Genomic DNA, 16,510 nt, shown 5'->3' with positions numbered 1-16,510 from the left:
TCATCCAATGTTATTTCACCTTGAACAGTCAAATTCTGGGCTTCAGTAAGTGTAGGCAATGAAGCAGTAAATGAATGACATGGCCTGGGGAAGTGTGCTTGGAGGGGTAGAGGTGAGAAAAGAAATTCTTAACAGTAGGTTTAATGTCACTTGGATGAGTCAAAATTCTTTCATCAACAGAACGCAAGAACAATATTTGTTTCTGATGTTTAGAGTCAGTTTCTAGCTTAAAGAAGAGTCTGCTCGGGGTATTCAGTTGTTGCAAATGAGTCATTCTTATCCGAAGGAGTGCACCCTTTGCGTGCTCGGCCAATAATTCGTTCAAAAGGGCTTTGTTTTCATACAACATCTGCTGCTGCCCATTATTATTGGAAGAGGACACTTTGTTTTGCAAGTGAAGAATTTGTGTCTTCACCAGATATATATTTACATCATGATCAGAGATCTCCCCCGGGTACTGTCATGAAATTTTTTGACAAAAAGTCCAATTTGAGCTTTAGCGTTGTCCCACCATTGACGTAAACAAGAGAACTCCTGATATAGTACGATGTAACACGCCCAAAAGGTCCTAAAATAAGTAACAAAAGATTCATTTTGAAGAAGTGCTGTGTTGAACTTCCAATAAGGGCTTCACCACCTTAACAAGTGGCAACTGAAAACGCATAGCAACTTTGTGGTGATCGGAAAACCCAGATGGGCAAATAGAAGTGTTTAAGACGAAGTTGAGGAAATTATCAGGAACATACAATTTGTGATAACCACTTGTGTTGTTGCAAACATTGTCTTCAAAAATGGTTACTGGAGTTCCGTTTGGATGTTTGGATGTAGCCTTATAATGTCAAATTGACCTCATGATATATTATAGAATGATGGAAACAAAGGAACTCAAATTTCAGACATAAGTTGTAATTTTCTTAATTTAATTTATTCATAAGAATACACCTCATTACAAGATGTGATGAAAAATAAATATTTCATCCGTTTGATTTGCTTTTAATGTTTGGAATAGAAGGGAAGTTAAGCAGCAGCAATCCACATAGTGCTGAGCACTGCTGTGTGAATATCAGGATGAAAGCTGTAGAACAAAGAAGTGTTGGACGGTTCTTTATTTGATTACTATGAAAACTATATCATTGAAATGATTTGTTGAGAGCAGAGAAAGGTGAGACCAATTCTTGTTAAATAAAGATTTTTGGCAACTGGTCTATTTAGCATTGGCTTTGCCCAGTTGGTAAATTTCCTCATTGAAGAGGCCGGTTAACAGAAAAATAAGCTTACATACATTTTTCAAAATCAACTTTTTTTATGCCTCCTCTGACGAAGTCGCCCGAAGCATTATGTTTTCAGGTTGTCCGTCCGGCTGTCCGTCTGTCCGTCCGTCCGTCCGTCTTTGATAGGTTTTCGTTACCACGATAACTTGAGAACGGCTGAAGGGATCTTATTCAACCTCGGTGCAGGTATGTATATGAGGTAAAGATGAACCGATTCGATTTTGGGGTCACGTGGTCAAAAGCCAAAGGTCAGAGATCATGTTAGGTAAAACTCTTGTTACCACAATAACTTGTGAACCAGGGATGGGATTCTGACCAAATTTGGTACAATTATGTAGAATTATGTAAAGATGAACTCATTCGATTTTGGAGTCAGGAGGTCAAAGGTCAAAGTCTGTAATGTGTCTATAACTCGAGAACAGCTGAATCTTACTATAATTCACCAAATGTCCGTCTGTCCGTCTGTTCGAAGGTACCGCAAAAACGGCTGAACCGATCGCAATGATATTTTGGGTGGGTAATCCTAGGACCCCCTGGAGTAAAATAGGCTGTATAATTTTTCCACGTTTTTCAATTTTTCAATTTTCCAGTTTTTCCAAACAGGATGGAATAATATTTACCGATATAAACAGTGATATGGCTTTTGTTGAAATTCTACGTACCAGGAGAGAGTAGATCGACTCCTGACAAACTCTTCCTATACAAACGTGTGGCTCCGAAGTAACATGGCAGCGTGTGCAAAGCGACTGAGAAACAGGTGTAGCGGCCGCTTCCGTGTTACAGATTCGGCGCGCACTCTTCACACATAAACATGCGACTGAGAAAGACGTGGAGCGGCCGCCTCCGTTTTGCAGAATTCAATCTTTTTTTCAAAATGGGTGCCATGTACTGTTTAGATTTTGATGATTTGCGTGTGGTATGATTCGACGGATGTTTATATGAATCGTTTAAAATAAAAAAAAGCCTTCAATTTCTGATATTTTGCCTTTTCATTTGGGCTTCGGAATTTTGGGTACTTACTTTTTCCACATGCGAAATTTGCATTTATGTTTATTTAAATTATACAATGGACTACAAAATGTAAATGTTTCATGATATTTGTTATATTATATCACCTTTATCTATCAATATTGTTGAAATGAAGATCAAATAGCTGTATGTTGAAATATGTTGGAAAAAGTCAAAACTTTACATGTGCTTACTTTTTCACGTGACTGTATGTATAATGATGTAAAGATTAATTGATTAGATTTTGGGGGCAAAGGTCAGATGTCATGTCATGTAAACATGTGATAACTTGTGAACGGCTGAAGTGATTAATTCAAACTTGGTACAAGTATTATAATGATGTAATAATGTGGGTGGAGGCATATCAGTCGATGTCGTGACATAGAAAAGTGTCGTTCTAGTTTGTTGTTTGTTTGAAAAGGTGTCTTGCAGTTAATACACATTGTGTTATTCCAGCTACGGAAACTTCTATCCACTGCCCTTCCTGACCTGGAAGAAAGCGAAGAACTGTCTTCTGATAATGTGAGCCAAGCCTCTGAAGCCAACGATGCAGAATATGGTGCACATGGTTACATGGAAGGCGGTGGCTTCAGAGACAAAAAAGGATATTCTGAAGAACATTTTGAGGTATAATTTATATGCACATCACTTCATTAAAGGTTTATTATTATTTTTCTTCCTTTTGTGTTTAACTGTCTGTCTACATTGGTTTTTCACATTATTACCTCCACCACCAAAGGTTGACAGAGGTTGTGTATTCACCCCTGTTTGTGTCTTTTGTTTGTGTGTTAGCATGATATAGTCAAACAATTAGGGATGGATTCGGACAAATCCTGGTAGACAGGTTGAGTGTGTGACAAGAACGAATTTATGAGATTTTGGTGAAGATCCTGATTCAGATACAACAATTCTACAAATGATTCTTCACCATTGATATGTCGGGCCAAAGTCGATTATATAGCATGATATTTCAAAACATTGTGGACGGATTTGGATGAAACTTGGTGGACAGGTTGGGTGTGTGAGAAGGACGAATTGTTAAAGATTTTTTTGAGGATCCTGATACCAGAATTTTTGAAGTAATTCTTCACAATTGAGAGAGGGTTAAAAACGACATACCATATATACAGTCCCTTCAGAAAGTATTCACACCCCTTGACTTTTTCACATTTTGGTGTTACAGCCTGAATTTAAAATTAATTAAATTGGGATTTTTTGTCACTGATCTACAAATAATACCCCAAAATGACAAAGTGGAATTTATCTAATTATCTAAAATATCTAATAATAATACATATCAAATAAGTATTCAACCCCCTGAGTCAATTTTCCGTAGAAGCGCCTTTGACAGCGATTACAGCTTCGAGTCTTCTTGGGTATTGTCTGCATCAGCTTTGCACATCTGGATTGGGGAGTTTCTCCCATTCTTCCTTGCAGATTTGCTCAAGCCCTGTCAAGTTGGATGGGGAGAGTCGGTGAACAGCAATCTTCAAGTCTTTCCACAGATTCTCCATCGGATTCAAGTCTGGGCTTTGGCTGGGCCACTCAAGGACTTCCACGTTCTTATTCTGAAGCCATACCAGTGTTGCTTTGGCTGTATGCATGGGGTCATTGTCCTGTTGGAACGAAATTTGTCGCCACAATCTAAGGTCTTTTGCACTGTGAAGCAGGTTCTCCTCAAGGATTTGCCTGTATTTCACTCCATTTCATGTTCTCTCTATTCATACAAATCTGCCAGTCCCTGCCGCTGAAAAGCATCCCTATAGCATGATTCTGCCACCACTATGCTTCACGGACAGGATGGTGTTAGATGGGTGATGAGCTGTGCTCAGTTTCTGCCAGACCTAGCGCTTTGCATCAGGCCAAAGGGTTCAATTTTCATCTCATCAGGCCACAGGATTTTTTGCCGCATTCTCTGAGTCTTTTATTTGCCATTTTTCAATCTCCATTGACAGCAATCTTGCTGTCATGTGTCTTTTTCTCAGGAGTGGCCTCCGTCTGGCCACTCTCCTATAAAGCCTAGCTTTGTGAAGTGCTGCAGAGACTGTTGTCCTTCCTGCAGGTTCTCCCATCTCAGCCAAGGAACTCTGTAGTTCTGTCAGAGTGGTTATTGGGTTCTTGGTCACCTCCCTGACCAAGGTGCTTCTTGTCCGATTGCTCAATTTGATCAGACAGCCAGCTATAGGAAGAGTCTGTGTAGTTCCTCATTATGTTCATTTCCTAATGATGGAGCCATTTTCATTTCCTACATTTCCTACTGATTTTCATTTCCTACTGGGGTACTCGTCAGGATAGAAGGGAAAATGGATGAAGCAAAATACAGAAAAATCCGAGAGGAAAACCTGCTGCCCTCTACAAGAAAGCTAAAATTGGGACGGAAGTTCACCTTGCAGCATGACAACGACCCGAAGCACACAGCCAAAGCTACACTGGAGTGGCTAAGGATCAAAAAGATAAATGTCCTTGAGTGGCCCAGTCAGAGCCCCGACCGAAATCCAATCGAAAAATCTGTGGCACAACTTGAAAATTCCTGTCTATCAACGCTCCTCACACAACTTCACTGAGCTTGAACAGTTTTGGACAGAGGAATGGGCAACTATTGCCCAATGAAGGTGTGCAAAATTGGTGGAGACCTATGTCAGACTCACAGCTGTAATTGCTGTCAAAGGTGCTTCCACCAAGTATTTACTAAGATGGGGGGAGGGGAGGGGGTTGTGGACACTTATCCAACCAAGAAAATCTAGTTTTGGATTTTTAATTAATTTTCTGAAATTTGAAGAATTTGTTTTTCACTTGGAAGTTTGTTACGATGTGAAAATAAAGGTGGTGCAGACTTTCGTGTGTGTGTGTGTGTGTTTTTGTGTGTTTTGTGTGTGTGTGTGTGTGTGTGTGTGTGTGTGTGTGTGTGTGTGTGTGTGTGTGTGTGTGTGTGTGTGTGTGTATGTATATATATATATGTATATACGTCATATATATATATATTTCATATAGCCTGGTGTTGGCTTAGCGGTTAGGGTGCCGGCTTGGGATCCTAGGATCCTGGGTTCGAATCCCGGTCGATCGTTGAATTAACGCCAGGGGGGGTTGACTCAGCCTGTCATCCTTCTGAGGTCGGCAAATTGAGTACCAGCTTGCTGGGATGAATGATCCCGGTGTGTACCCCGGTTAGAATAGGTACACCGTATCCCTGCGCATCGTAAGAGCGTGACCAAGGGTTGGTGTCAGGAAGGGCATCCGGCCATAAAAACATTGCCTCAAACAGGGAACCATGATTGTCATGGGACCCGCAAGGCTAACCCCCGCTCCAGCAGGGAAAATGGCCTTAAAACGATCATTCATTCATTCATTCCTATATATATATATATACTAGCGGGGTCACCCGTGGGAATCCCACGGGCATGGATGTGTGTGACATTTCGACATATTGAGTTATATGCTGCACATTCATTTTTACAAAATGGTTACTGGCAAGTCATCAGATCCAGAAATGGTGTGATGAACACAATTTATTTATTTCACATAATATGTGACCCCTCACTCCTCTCCACCTGACACTCTCCTGTCTCCACCTGACACTCTCCTGTCTCCACCTGACACTCTCCTCTCTCCACCTAGCACTCCTCTCCTCTCCAAACCCTCACATCCCTCTCCTTTCCAATCCCTCACCTCTCCAATCCCTCACACTCCTCTCCTCTCCAATCCTTCACACGCCTCTCCAATCGCGCCTCACACTCCTCTCCAATCGCGCCTCACACTCCTCTCCAATCGCGCCTCACACTCCTCTCCAATCGTGCCTCACACTCCTCTCCAATCGTGCCTCACACTCCCCTCCAATCACTCCTCTCCAATCGTGCCTCACACTCCTCTCCAATCACGCCTCACACTCCTCTCCAATCGTGCCTCACACTCCTCTCCAATCGCGCCTCACACTCCTCTCCAATCGCGCCTCACTCGCCTCTCCAATCGGCTTTCCCCGTCTCGTTTCTCTCCTTTTTCTCCCGTCTCGTTCTTTTTCTTGCTCCAAATCGGCCCGTCGGAATCGGAAATCGGCCCGTCTCGCCCGTTGGCCCGTCGGAATCGGAAATCGGCCCGTCTTGCTTTTGTGCTTGTGCGTAAATAAATTGTGTTCATGACACCATTTCTGGTGTTGGGCTAGCGGCTAGGGTGCCGGCTTAGGATCCTGGGTTCGAATCTCGGTCGATCGCCGAATTAATGCCAGGGGGGTTGACTCAGCCTGTCATCCTTCCGAGGTCGGCTAATTGAGTACCAGTTCACTGGTAATTCCCTGTTTGTCGTTGAAGGCGGCAAAAAGGGTTGGCGTCAGGAAGGGCATCCGGCCGTAAAACATTGCTTCAAAAAGGGGACAAAAAAACAACAACTACCACGGTCCCCGAAAAGGCCAACCCCCGCTTTGCGGGGAAAAATGGCCTCTAAACGGTGGTTTTTACACCATTTCTGGATCTGATGACTTGCCAGTAACCATTTTGTAAAAATGAATGTGCAGCATCTAACTCAATATGTCGAAATGTCACACACATCCATGCCCGTGGGATTCCCACGGGTGACCCCGCAAGTTTGCATTGACGTTCGTCGATGGACTCGTTCGCCCGTCTCATTCGTTTTCTTGCTGCATCCTGTTCAAGTCTGCGTTCTTCATCGATCGTCTCATTCATTTTGGAAATAGAAGTTTCCACGCAGCGCATGAATTGTCACGATCCTCAAGAGGAATTTGTCTCGTAATCATCAAATGATAAATGGCAAGTAAATTATATTGTGGAAAATTAAAGATTTCAAATAAACCTATTTAAAGTGTATTCGCACATAACTAATTTTAAAAAACGAAGAAATATCTCTCGGTAATTTCCTGAAACATATTTTACTTCCGGCTAATATGTTGAATGAAATAAAAACGAAGAAATATATGTCGGCATCATTGTTGACGTTTTTGTGACGACTATCATCAAACGAAATAGTAATATATCATAACGGAAAAGCAAAAGCGAATTTTTAATATATATCGACACATTGCCGGCGGTGTCATGTTGGGCGGTGTATGATACACCATGACGCGATTTTAAAAAATATATCTCTGCATTTTCCCGCGTGTGTGGATTGTTCTCAATTATTGCTGACACCGAGTCTAAAAGTAAAACCATCGATAAAAATGAAATCATATGGTGAGTTAGATTGGAGATAAAGGCGTGAGAGAGACTCAATGGCCTTGAAGTTACAGGCCTTTGAGAATTCATTTCGTTCTATAAACGGCAACTTTCATCGGATTTTCTTCCCGTTTTTTTTCAACCGAGTTTAAAACTATGTTAGCGACTGTGAAAAATGAAATGATTTATCGAATTTGATTTGAAATAAAACTGGGGGAGAGCAAGACACCACGGGCCTACAAAACAGGACTCAAAGCTATGCGAGTTAATAAAATGGTGGATATTTGTTTATAGCCACTCCCAGAATGGGTGGAGCTATGGGTGGAGCTACTCTGCAAACCGAGTAAGCCACACCCCGGACAGACACCCAACAGATAGACAGACAGACAGACAGACAGAATCATCTACGGCTATTATAATATAGAGATGAGATGAGATATATATATGTATATATATATATATATATATATATACACACACCCAATCCTCGCTATCGCACCTAATTGGTGCCGCTATCGGTGCGCGTTAGCCGAAATCGCGAAAGCCGAACTGAAGAACGTATGGTAATAATTCTAATTGGTGCCAGGACCCCCAAGTTGACCACATATTTAACCTATTTTTGCCACTTTTTTAACCAAGTGTTTCTACCATATAAAGAAACATTAACATATAAAGAAACATTAAAACAAGAATCACAATATGTAAATAAAAATAAAATGGTAAAAAAGTACTTTTTTACCATTATATTTACCTTTTTGGGAACGATGAGGGGCTTAGGTGGTTAGGGAGGTTCCGAGGCTTGGGTGGAGTCTTATTGACCACCCCTACGTGCCTCTAACTCGTCCAGGATTGCGTCAGCTGTAGCACCAGAGAAGTGCTCAACGTCAGAGGGCTTGTCAGACAGAGGGCTGTGCCTCGTTGCGACGCCGTAAGCAGGGTCGGCGTCATGGGGGGGCATTCGCGGGCCATTTCCACCCAAATGAGTTCTTGTGCTCCCCCCCCCCCCCACCCCCACCCCCCACAACCACCTGCAGGCCAAGCCTTTGGCGCCAAACTTGCACGTTGGCTATATTTTGTGCAGTGTGTGTGTGTGTGTGTGTGTGTGTGTGTGTGTGTGTGTGTGTGTGTGTGTGTGTGTGTGTGTGTGTGTGTGTGTGTGTGTGTGTGTGTGTGTGTGTGTGTGTGTGTGTGTGTGTAAGAAAGAGAGAGACTTTGCAGCATGTTTTTAAATTGGAACTGGGTTGGTGTGTTGGTTGTTGACGGCAAACTCTTATTATAAAGCATTTACATCGTAGATCGAGTTCATAGATTCAGGTCTCCAACGGCAGTTTGTGCCTCCCCCCCGCGGTTACCCGAATGTCCCCCGATTAGACTTGTTCTGACGCCGAATCTGGCCGTAAGAATTCGGTGATCTGGCGTTGGCGGAGGGAGTTGACGTGGGCATGATACTGCTCCTCGTAACCTGCCAGTGCCGTATTAATAAAGGAGCACCTTGCTTCACTGTTGAATGTTAAATCTTATCTACGTTTCTACGATAATCACGGTTTTGGTAAATACCTCGCACTGTTGACTCATTTATCCCAAATTTCTTTCCAACACTTTGCTTTGTTTCACCATTGTCTATCAACTGCACAATTTCGAATTTCTGAGTGCAAGTTAAGTTCTTCCTCTTCTTGATTTCTCTTTCCCCACGCTCGGTGATGACGTCGCACCCTTTCCACCATTTCCGGTGCGCTATAGCGCATATACTGTATACTATATGAAGGAGATACTGCTAGCATTCGGGATACCTCAGGAGACAGTTAATGCCATCATGATGCTGTATAAGAACTCGCATGCAATAGTCCGATCACCTGACGGCGATACAGACTGTTTTGACATCATGGCAGGAGTTTTACAGGGTGATACCCTCGCTCCCTACTTATTCATAATATGTCTCGATTATGTGCTACACAAAGCAATAGACACCAACAATGAACTTGGATTTACCCGAAGTAAACGGAAAAGTCGGCAATACCCATCCAAGAAGATTACAGATGCAGATTATGCAGATGATCTTGCGGTTCTAGCAGACTATAACAAGGATGCAGCGACACTACTACACAAGATTGAAGAAGTAGCCAGCCAAATTGGTCTCTACATAAATGCCTCGAAGACAGAGTACATCAGTCTTAATCAAGATCAAGTTGTAGACATAAAATCACTCACTGGTGAAAACATCAAAAAGGTTGACGAATTCACATACCTGGGAAGCAACATCGCCTCCACAAAAAGAGATGTCGACATCAGACTTGGAAAGGCTTGGGGAGCTTTAAACAGTCTAGGCAAGATTTGGAAATCTGCGCTTCCAATAGAGCTGAAACGAAACTTCTTTAGAGCAGCTGTTGAATCAGTTCTTGTATATGGGGCAATTACATGGACCTTGACATCGTCACTAGAAAAGGCCCTGGATGGTACATACACTCGCATGCTCAGAGCAGCCCTTAACATCTCATGGAAAGAGCACCCCACAAAATATGAATTGTATGCAAAAATCCCACCAATCAGTGTAACCATACGTCAACGTAGATTAAGATTTGCTGGGCACTGCTGGAGAAACAAAGATGATCTCGCAAGCAATGTTTTACTTTGGTTACCAACTCACGGCAAACAGGCACCAGGGAGACCTGCGAAAACATATATAGATCAGCTTACAAATGATACTGGGTGTCTGGTTAACGAACTACCTAATGCCATGAGTGACAGAGATGAATGGAAGAAACGTGTCATGGAATGCCGAGCTAGCTCGACACAGTAAGTAAGTAAGTAAGTAAGTAAGTAAGTAATAGCACGTATTTGGGGCGCGATAGTCGTGTGTTGTGCAGTTTTTTTTAGGTATCTGCGATAGCAGAGAAACGCGATAGCTGAGTTCGCGATAGCCGAGGGTTGAGTGTATATATATATAAATTTATGTATATAATATTGTAACAGCTACGCATTTGTTCCGTTTACTTGGGTTCAAGTCCCGAAGGTCATGTCAAAACGATTGCAACCGCCAGCCAAGTCCACAATCCCAAGGAAGTTTCCAGCCTGTTTGCCACGTTGCAATGATCTATCATATGACAATGATCTGTCGTTACAAGTGCTATCGTACACTAACGCCCTTTTCCACCAAACACACCTGCAAAATACTGCAATTGCTTCATTTCATATGACAGGAAAATATCTGAGTTAATTTCTGAGTTGACAGTCAAACCTGGCTTGACTCACTCAGCTCGGAAGCATAACTCACACAATTTGGGTACAACACTAAATCAAAGCATTCAGGGAGGCTGGTAGGCATACCCTATGGTATTGCAGAAAAATACCTCTTACACTTAGAGCGGCTGAGAAAGGCACCAGCATGGTGAAGGATTTACAAGTCATGACACACTGGCTTTGGTTGTCTGCTTGTTTTAAAAAAGAAATTCTGCCCATCACTGGTCAGAGACTGGGGAGCTCTTGATCACTATACCAATTGAAGTGCATATTGCGCTTAGTAGTTCTGGTGTTATCATACTAAAATATGCAATTTGGTCTGTCTGTCTGACTATTTTTTTACCACAATACATTCGGCCGTTACTTATCCAATCTCAAACAAACGTGACAGGAGGACGAAGGGTCACACAATGAAGGTTGTAGCGAATTCATTTGGCCCCCTCCTCAAGGGAGTTTTCCCCGCGAAGTGGGTTGCGTGTTAAGATAGCTTTATCGTGGCGTTTTGGTCAAGAACACTTCTAATACCAAAACTAATAACAAAAGCATAGTATTAATGTTATTATCAAACAATATTAATACAGTACTAATAATATCCCACCTCCTCGAGGGTTTTTTCGGCCTTTAACAAACTCCATGTTGATGTGGATAAATACATTATTGTGCCTTTTTCTTTGGAGCACTGCCTACCAGAAGTACAAATATAAACCACAAACACGTATGATTACCTTTTGAAACAATCGCTAATGCTGTTTAACACGAAACTGAAAGAAATTTGGAGGAATTCGGACATCTGTCTCTGCTTATCACGTCGACGAATGCACCTGAACGAATATCTACTGTTGTCTATACACGCCACTTGGGTTAATAACATGACCCCCTGCTGCTCCCATAGTGAGCGGGTGTACTAGTACAAATAAATGGCGAAGCTTCTTGATTTGGTAGCATTTACATACATATTCTAGGTATTTAAAGAGCGCTTGATTCTCTCCATCAAGGATCTGCAAACAGAAGTGCAGCTGCTTTTTCACTAGGCTGATTGTACGCCACGTGGTGGAATCGTCTGATAAATGGAGAAAGTTGATGCTAATGATGTAGGTGTCTTTTCCAAAGAATAATCCTTTTTAATTATTCTTAGATTGTTTCAATGTCAGATTGACTGAAGTTCAATCATGAGATGAGATCAGGAAAGATTCTGGAAGCCCCCATTATTTAAGCCTCAATGTCGGCCCAGGAACTGAAAAAACTGAAAAGTTCAAGCTCAAATCAAAGAATCATGGTCATTCTTGCTTTTTAGTCAAAACATCACATTTGCTGTATGACATAACCTAGATTGCTTCTTTAGGTTTGAGGATTATTTCCAGCATGAATTTTTTTTTTACCCTTTTCTTGTTGGTTCAGATATATTCTGATAACATTCTCCAAGGAGAAGAAGAACAAGCTTCTGGAAAGAATAAGCACAACTGGGGAGTCGCGCAAGGTGTGCAAAGGAACTACTTTGATAATGTTGGCTATGGGCACAATGAAGAGGACATTGCAGCTTCCTCCAGGTTCGCAAATGAGCCTTGGTCTCTGGGGCCACATCAGAACATCCAGGATGGCTTCACCTCTTCTGCAGTCTATAAAGGTCCAGCCCAGGAAAATGAAATTGATGGCTTTATTAACACTGAAAATCCTCAAAGACAATCAACAGATGACATCTCACACCAGGATCGGAAGTTTGAATCTGATACAGGATATCCACAGGTATTGTTAAAAAATCTCTGACTTGGATCTGAAAATGGAAAATATTATGATGAATTGCAAACCCTTGTATATGTGCATAGATATTAAAATTGCTTGACATGCTATGACCTTTCCCTTAATTTTAAATTTAGGATTCCAAAAATGCAAGGATAGCATTGATCGAGTTAACCAGACTCGTGGTGTAATGGTTTTAGCATCTGGTCTGAGTCTAAGAGGTCGGCCGTGTGAACCCCAGTCGAGTCATACCGAAGACTTAAACATTGGTGTGTGTTGCTTCCTTGCTCGATGTTCAGCATCTAAAAAGGATGGAGCATAAACAAAAAAAAATCCCCACAAGTGGTAATAGCGCAGGCTCTGATGGGCCTAATGACCTCCTGCGTCAAGGTTCCTTGTAAGGGAACTTTTGTAATACAATGTCTGTTGTTTGACTTAATAGCTGACATGAAAAGCATTTTTAAAATTTGCCAATAACTCTTGATTTATTCTAACCATAAGCTATCATACAGTTATGGCCCAAAATATTGGCACCTTTGCACTTTTTTCAAATAACTCACAATATTCTCTAAAAATAAGTTGAAATTGACTGAAGTATTTGGTCTCCACAATTCTTTATTTCACTGTTAATATTACAGAACCTTTGTTTTTGATTCAAAACTTAATATATCCTTTTAAATTAAAAGAAAGAAAGAAATGGCATTGACATTGGTTTAAAAAAAAATTTGGGATGGGATTCTGATCATTTTTATGCCTCTGCCGTCGGCAGAGGCATTATGTTTTCAGGCTGTCCGTCCGTCTGTCTGTCCGTCTGTCCGCTGTCCATGATAGGTTTTTGTTACGGCGATAACTTGAGAACGGCTGAAGGGATCTTAGTCAAACTTGGTGCATGTATGTATAATGAGGTAAAGATGAACTGATTAGACTTTGGGGTCAAAGGTCAAAGTCAATGTCTGTAATAGGTCTATAACTTGAGAACGGCTGAAGTGATCTTATTCAAACTTGGTACAGATCTTACTATAATTCACCAAATGTCCGTCCGTCTGTCTGTCTGTCTGTCTGTTTGAAGGTACCGTAAAAACTGCTGAACTGATCGCAAAGATATTTTGGGTGGATAATCCTGGGATCTCCAGGAGTAAAATAGGCTATTTAGTTTTCCCAATTTCAGCTTTGGTCTCCAGCATTCTCAGGTTTGGACTCCCGCATAACATTCACGTTCGCATAACGTTCATTGTTCTCATTGTGATGATGTTGTTTTCGCGGATACCACGTGATCGGTGCAGCTGTTTGTGCGGCACCCGGGAAAGCAACATGTCTCCATCGATGGCTAACAGATCGCTGTCTCCATCGATCTTGTCAAGGCCGTAACAGCCATCAGCTCAAAATCCTTTTAACTGTTGATTTGGTACAGTTACACGTATCGGGAATTTGGTACACGTATCGGGAGTACATACGACATAGCGATTGTGAACACGATTATCGATCACGATTCACGATCACGATCACGATCATCACGATCATAGTGTATCAATCACGATTTGAAACACGATGGAATAATATTTACCGATATGAACAGTGATGTGGCTTTTATTGAAATTCTAAAGATACTGTTTAGATTTTGATGATTTGCGTGTGATATGATTTAACGGATGTTTATATGAATCGTTTAAAATAAAAAAGCCTTCAATTTCTGATATTTTACCTTTTCATTTCGGCCTCCCAATTGAAGCCCCGCCCGTAGGGCAGGTACTGTTGCTAGTATGTATAATGATGTAAACATGAACTGATTAAATTTTGGGGCCAAGAAGTAAAGGTCAGAGGTCATGTCAGGTATAAATGTGATAACTTGAGAACAGCTGAATGGATTTAAATCAAACTTGGTTCAAGTATTGTAATGATGTCATAATGTGGGCGGAGGCATATCAGTCGACGTCGTGACATCGAAGAGTGCCGTTCACTATGGAACTGATGGCGATGTGCTTTATACCAGGGCCAGTCAATATTTAACCTTAAAATGGCAATATAAATTCGAGAATGTAATTTGTGTAGTTGCAGTCGACATATGTTATATCTATGGGTAAGAGGCATGTTTTGTCTGTTTTAGATCTGGCAACATTGAGCATATGACGTCAGTAGAGCAGTTTCAAGATGGTGGCTCCCTCAGAAGCATGCACCAGGGAGGAGAAACGTTCTGTCATCTGTTTCTTGGGAAATGAGGTTGTGAATTCCAGTGAAATCCATCGCAGAATGAAGATGAAATATGGTGACGCATGATTATCGCTGCAGCAGGTGTACGACTGGGACAGGAAGTTTAAAAGTGGAGTGTCCAGTGTGGCAGACGCTGCGCACTCGGGCCGGCCTCACACAGCCGACACACCAGAAATGGTTGCAGGAGTTGAGCGTGTGCTAAGGGAAAACCGTCACATTACGCTAGATTAAGTGGTCTCCAAATTGAACATTAGCTATGGTTCAGCACACCATATCATTCACAACATGCTGGGGTTCCACAAAGTGTCTGCAAGGTGGGTGCCTAGCCAACTCACACCGAACTGAAAGAACGGCGAGTGGACGCATGTGAAGAACTTAAGCGATGTCATGAAACAAAAGGCAACGCTTTCTTACAGCGCGTAGTGACTGGGGATTAAAGCTGGGTCCAATACTTTCAGCCAGAAACAAAGAGGGCATGCAAAGAGTGGCGCCATTCAACTTCACCAAAGCCCAAAAAATTCCGCACACAGCCGTCCGCTGGAAAAGTGATGCTGACGATCTTCTGGTATAGCCGAGGCCCACTTGTAGAGCATTACATGCCCAGAGGGATCACAGTCACCAGTGCATCATACTTTGACCTTTTCAAATATCATCTGAAACCAGCCATCGGATCAAAATGTCATGGACTACTCATTACCGGTGTTTTGCTGCAGCATGACAATGCTCGGCTCCATACTGCCCGCGCTACAGCTGCAACAATCGAGGACCTGCATTTTGAGTGTCTTCCACATCCACCATACTCACCAGACCTCGCCCCTTCGGATTACCACATGTTTGGGCCACTTAAAGAGGCGCTTGGTGGAACCACTTTCCGATCTGACGAAGAGGCCCAAGAGGCGGTGCACGAATGGCTACACAAGCAGGCATAAAAAATTTTTCCTAGAGGAATCCAGGCCTTAGTAACAACAACAACAACAACATGCATTTTAAGGCCATTTTCCCTGCTAGAGCGGGGTTAGCCTTGCGGTCCCCATGACAATCTTCTCCATTTTGCCCTATTTTCTGCATCTCTCCTTGTTAACCCCCTTGCCCGCATTTCTTCTTCCACCATCTTTAGCCAAGTCTTTCTCGGTCTTCCCCGTCCTCTACTTCCTTCTACATTAACTTCCATCACTCTTCTCAACCAGTCACTTTCATCCTTCCTCAATACATGACCAAACCATCTCAACCTGTTCCTCTTCACAGCATCAATCACAGGCAATATTCCCATCATCTTTCGCAATTCATCATATGTCTTCCTCTCTCTCAACGATACTCCGCACATCCATCGAACCATTCGCATTTCCACCCTTTCCAGCCTTCGTTGCTGCTCTACGTTCATTACCCATGTCTCGCTCCCATAAATCATAACACTTCTCACACATGCAGCATACACCTTTCCCTTCAGCTTCAGCGACACTCTCCTCCTCATCAGCACACCACTCAGTTCCTGAAACTTCTTCCATGCACATCTCACTCGAGCAACCGTTGCCGAGTCTGATCCACCTTCTCCATTCAGCATGTCTCCGAGGTAGCAAAATGTTTTCACACCTTCCAGCTTCACGCCGTCTCCAAGATCCAACTCAACATTTCCTCCATCTGCAGCTCCCTCTGCGCACACCTAACATTTGAATGTAGCTGCCACACTGGTAAATGACCCTGTCAGACCACTACATTTTTGATGAACCCACTCAGCACACATTGTACATTGAATGGAGTTCACTCCGACACCCTTCCTGCACACAGCACACGGCCACTTCCCAGTTCTTTCCACCTCACCACATGCTTTACCACTTGTCATCACCTTTGTCCTTCCGATATTCACCTTCAGACCTTTTGTCTCCATACATT

At 42.4% G+C, this 16,510-nt stretch overlaps 1 protein-coding gene across 6 annotated transcripts in view; it reads left to right on the top strand.

The window, feature by feature from the left end:
• Window positions 1–16,510, top strand: part of LOC137421178 (centrosomal protein of 152 kDa) — a 163,728-nt gene that overhangs the window by 38,147 nt on the left and 109,071 nt on the right. For all 6 annotated transcript variants that reach the window (XM_078771817.1, XM_078771816.1, XM_078771815.1 and 3 more), the window contains exons 3-4: window positions 2,736–2,906; window positions 12,074–12,418. The gene's annotated coding sequence lies outside the window, so the exon portion shown is untranslated. The remainder of the gene's footprint in view (window positions 1–2,735; window positions 2,907–12,073; window positions 12,419–16,510) is intronic.

Source organism: Myxine glutinosa, chromosome 2 (genome assembly GCF_964187855.1).
Source record: "Myxine glutinosa chromosome 2, kmMyxGlut1.1, whole genome shotgun sequence".
Lineage (NCBI taxonomy): Eukaryota > Metazoa > Chordata > Myxini > Myxiniformes > Myxinidae > Myxine > Myxine glutinosa.
This window is presented reverse-complemented; position numbering and strand designations above follow the sequence as displayed.